The 4,730-nt window shown below is 50.0% G+C and overlaps 1 pseudogene; it reads right to left on the bottom strand.

Annotated features, from left to right (window-relative positions):
* Positions 1 to 228: 228 nt before the first annotated feature.
* LOC119431830 (uncharacterized) lies at positions 229 to 3,879 on the bottom strand (annotated as a pseudogene).
* Between the last annotated feature and the right edge of the window lie 851 nt (positions 3,880 to 4,730).

Raw genomic sequence — 4,730 nt, 5'->3', positions numbered from 1 at the left:
TCGATAGACATGAAATTCCGGTAGGTCGGCTAGTACTTCTGTATCTGTTATATCTTCTGTTAGCCACGTTTCGGTTATCACCATTATATTACTGTTGGATGATAAAACAAGGTTGGAAAAAGCGTCACGTTTTGGAAGGAAACTGCGTGCGTTCGTAAAGATTACAGACAATGATATGTTAGATTTGGGCTTAACAGTGCAACGGACATTTTTACGACGGGGAAATTGCTATATTATTTCTTTGACAGATTGTGTTTGCTCGTCGTAGACGTAGCGCTTATGGCCCATATGCAGTGTTTTGAATCGCAGAGAGAAAGGTAATGATTTGCTTTTAGCGAAAGTAACGAGATGCCGGCGAGCGTTTTGTACGGAACGAGAGAAATCCTCTCCAACGCCGAAGCTGGTTCCATTGAACTTGCGGCCGTTAGAAAGAACCAATTCTTTTGTTTTATGGAAGGTGAATTTCGCTATGATAGGACGGTGGCGGTTAGTATCTGTGCGATGACCGAGACGATGTGCGCGCTCAATTTCTTTCAGCTCGATACAAATATTCAAATGATCCTGGCAGTGCTTGATGATAAGTTGCTCGGTCTGGGCAAACGTCTCTGATCCAGTTGATTCAGGGAGGCCATAAAAATAAGATTATTGCGTCGTGACTGGTTCTCGGCGTCATCAATACGCGTTTCAAGCCTGTGTACCACGGTGGCCACTTGAGCGGTACACGTTTTCACGGTTTCGAAGTCAGAGCGTAGGGAGACAAGATTTTGATAATGCCCCTCTAGATCAGTCATGTGCCTGCCCAGATCAGCAATAGCTTTGTCCGTCGACACTAGATGAGTTTTCAGGTCTTGAACCTGACTGATTAATTGCGACTGTCCAGCAGACAAGTTCTTCAATTCAGCTAGTAAAGCATCGGAGTCCGGGCCCGGGTTGCTTTCGACATCACCCGACATCATCAACAAAGCACGAATTACATCAGAACACTCAAGAGCGACAAGAAGGCAGCAGTGCGGGCTCGGCAGCTGAAGCAGGAAACGATTGCTAGACTTCTTAGAAAAAAGACTGTAAGCTTTACTAACCTGCATGACAAGAGTGAATGGATTAGCGGTCTGCGTCTGTGCACAGCCGCCGAGCCCACAAGGCGCCACCGGTATTGACTGCTATTTTATAGTTGACCGGAGAGTTGATGTTGATGGCGACAGGTTTGTCCACGCTGCATCGAGCACTACCGTCTTCGGTAGCGGTGTCGTCGAAAACGCAGATCTGCTGCTCCCGACGAAATCCAGGGGCCTGAAGGGCGGTGCAAATCCAGAGGTGCGCATCAGGGATGGGTGACAGGCAATCCTGTCATGTTCACCTGACCAGGCACGATATTGCAGCGGGACTGCCAGGGAAGCCGTCACTAAGGATGGAAGCAACAGGCGCACGAGTGCGCGCTGAAACACCTGCATGACAAGAGTGAATGGATTAGCGGTCTGCGTCTGCAGCACAGCCGCCGAGCCCACCTGTAAGGAATTTAGTTTCTCTGGCCTTTTACTACATCCCCATGAGACGTGGTAGAGGGTCGGTGGCGATTTGCGACACCACGGACAATCGTGCCCGTACAAGGTTGGAAAAATTTTGTGCAGTTGCAATAAATTTGGATAGACCCCCGTTTGAATTCTACGGAGGTCCATTGCGTCTTCCAATTCAACAGATTTGTGGGGGACGCCATACTTTTGCCGTGCGCCTCGCTGATGAGCAAGAATCTCGCGCGGATCCAACCGAGCAGGATCACTGTCTTCCTCCCCGCGAAGGCCATGCAGTGTCGTGTGGGGTGGTTGTAATTGGGAGGGCGGCTGGTGCTCCGCTCGGTTCATGAGCTCTCGAGCTAGAGCGTCCGCCCTCTCGTTACCCTCTAGGCCAGCATGTCCAGGGCACCAGACCAGCCTATAAGTGTTTTTCAGTTCCCTTCCTAATAAGTTGCGTATTTTTAATGGGAGGCGGCCGTTCGTAAAGAGTCGGCACGACTCCTGGGAATCCGAGATGATGGTGATGTAGGCCTTTCCGACTTTTCGCTCCCCATGTTTAATTGCCAAGGCGATGGCGAAACACTCGGCTTTGGCGATCGAGGACGTGTACAGGGAGGCGATTGATACCATGCTACTCGTGTCGCTATTGATTACTGTAACCACTGCGCGCTTCCAATTATATCTCGAAGCGTCTGCGTAGAGTACGTTGTCATTGCCTCTGACTAGTTTTCGGAGCCATTTTATTCGTTCCTCTCTCCTTTTTTTATGCCTTTCTTTGGCCATATTCTTCGGGATAGGGGCTACCGAGATGTTGCGTCGAACGGATTCTGCATGTCCACTAGCACCTCGTCCAAGTTTTGGGGATGCGGTGGAAAGCCCGTCCTTATCAGAATCTCCCTTCCCGACCTCGTCTGGCTGAGACGGTTCCTTTGAGAGATTATTGTAGCAGCCTTGAGCTCGGCGTACGTGTTATGCACGCCGATCCCGAGGAGCCTGTCTGTCGTAGTGGCTACCGGTAAACCTAATGCCGCCTTGTAGTTCCCTCTAATGATAGAGTCTACTTGCCCTTCCTCGCTCTTGTTGAGCGTGTGGAAGGGCAAGCTGTATGTCAACTTACTTATTACGAGCGCCTGCACTAAACGTAGAGTGTCGGTTTCCTTCATCCCCTTTTTGTGGAAGGTGATCCTCTGAATGATCCTAGCCACCTGTTTGGTTGCCGATTTTAGGAGACCAATTGTGTAATCTGCCCTACCGTTGCTCTGAACCCAGAAACCCAGGATACGAGCAACGGTGACCTCTTTAACTTTCTGATTTCGATTTGGATTTCTATTTGTCCGTTACTTTTGTAACGTTTACTATGTATACGGATCACCTCCGACTTTTCGGGGGCGCAGCTGAGACCGCTGGCTCTGGCAAAGTTTTCTACGACCAGGGCCGCCTCCTGCAGGGTCTGCTCCTTGCTGGCCAGAGACCCGCGCGTGGCCCATAGAGTGATGTCATCCGCGTAGAGGGTGTAACCTAGCTGCGGGACACCGTCCAAGGCCGTGCGAGTCTACGCATGGCGATGTTAAACAACAAAGGAGATATGATGGCTCCCTGAGGCGTGCCCTTGTTTGGCATTTGGAAAGGTTCAGACTTTACTTGTGAGATACCAATTGTTGCCGTCCTCTCCGTGAGGAAAGCCCTTATATAGTGAATATGTTTTCGCCGCAACCAATTAAATTTAACTCTGAGACTATAGCTCGTGAGATATATTATCAAAAGCCCCCTTCAGGTCGAGAGCAAGCAGCAAATGCTCCCCCCCCGTGGGAACGCCTCTTAGGACCGCTTCCTGTAACAGAAGGAAAGCGTCCTGTGTCGAGAGGCGACTGCGGAAGCCCAGCATGGTAGCCGGGAACAGGCCCCTGTCCTCTATGAAATTTTGAAGTCTGGTGTGAATGACCCGTTCGAAAAGCTTTCCCATGCATAACGTCAGTGATATGGGTCTGAGTGCCTGCAGGGAAGGCTTCTTCCCGGGTTTTGGAATGGTTAATTTTGGCCTTTTTCCGTTCTTCAGGGATCTTTCCTTTAAGCCAATAGTGTTCATTAAATTTATTTGTTAGGTCCTCTATGACTTTGTCACTAAGGTTCCTGATCATGGCATTTGTAATTTGGTCCTCACCGGGGGCTGTGTTCCTCTTGGCCGCCTGGGCTGCCGCAAAGACCTCCGCCTTTGTTATCGGCGCGTCTAGGTTTTCATTTTTTGCTCCCGTGTAACTGATTTGATTTGTCGAATTTGTTGTGGTTGCACTCTCGCCAATGCATCTGGCCTGAGAGCCTTTATGAGGTCGTCATCCGTGCCCGGGAAGTCTTCCGCGATTTTCTGCATTGTTTTGTTGGGCGCTGATTTGGACTTATCTGGGTCAAGGATGTTCCTCAGGATGGTCCAAGTTTTAGCAGTGCTTAGTGTGCCCTGAAGCGAGCTGCAAAAGCTGACCCATCCCTCAGTTGCCAATTTGCTTGCGTGTTCGTTTGCTTCCTCTGCCAGAGCCGCGATCCTGCGCAAGAGTTTCCTATTCAGTCGTTGACTTCTCCACCGCTTCAGGAGGCTTCGCCTGATCTCCCATAGGCGTAACAGGTGGCTATCTACTGCCGGTGCCTCTATGGTTCTTGCTATTTTCTTCGTTGTGTTTGCGTGTACCGATTTTATGTACTCAGACCAAGCCTCAATTGATTCCGGTACGGATTCGGGTGGGGTATCCCATTTCCTGAATTCCGCCCAATCTGTGATCCTCGCGTCCCCTATGACTCTGCGCAGTTGGGTGTCGATAGGGAGACGCTGATGATATAATGGTCGCTTCATAGATTTTTCTCCGGATTTGTCCAGGAAGCGTCTTTGATGTTGAAGGTGAAAGTGAGGTCTGGGAACGTGTCCCTACTTACACTGTGGCCTACTCTTGTGGGCGCGGTGGGAAGCGTTATTAAGGTCAGACCCAGCCTAGACGCAGCGTGCTCGAGACGCGTTCCCTTGGGTGAGTCTTTTATATAACCCCATGCGCTGTTAGGTGCGTTAAAATCGCCCAACACCAATAGGCGGTCCTTGGTGCCCGTGATATTACCCGCTTGCGCGAGGAGCTCGCTAAAATCACATATCTCTCTTTTGGAGGACTGTATAAGTTCACTATTACAGTCCTCGCTTTGCCCCTCTTTTGGGGAAATAAGCTGATTATTTGATGATTG

The sequence above is a fragment of the Dermacentor silvarum genome, chromosome 10, assembly GCF_013339745.2.
Source record: "Dermacentor silvarum isolate Dsil-2018 chromosome 10, BIME_Dsil_1.4, whole genome shotgun sequence".
NCBI classification, from domain to species: Eukaryota; Metazoa; Arthropoda; class Arachnida; order Ixodida; family Ixodidae; genus Dermacentor; species Dermacentor silvarum.
This window is presented reverse-complemented; position numbering and strand designations above follow the sequence as displayed.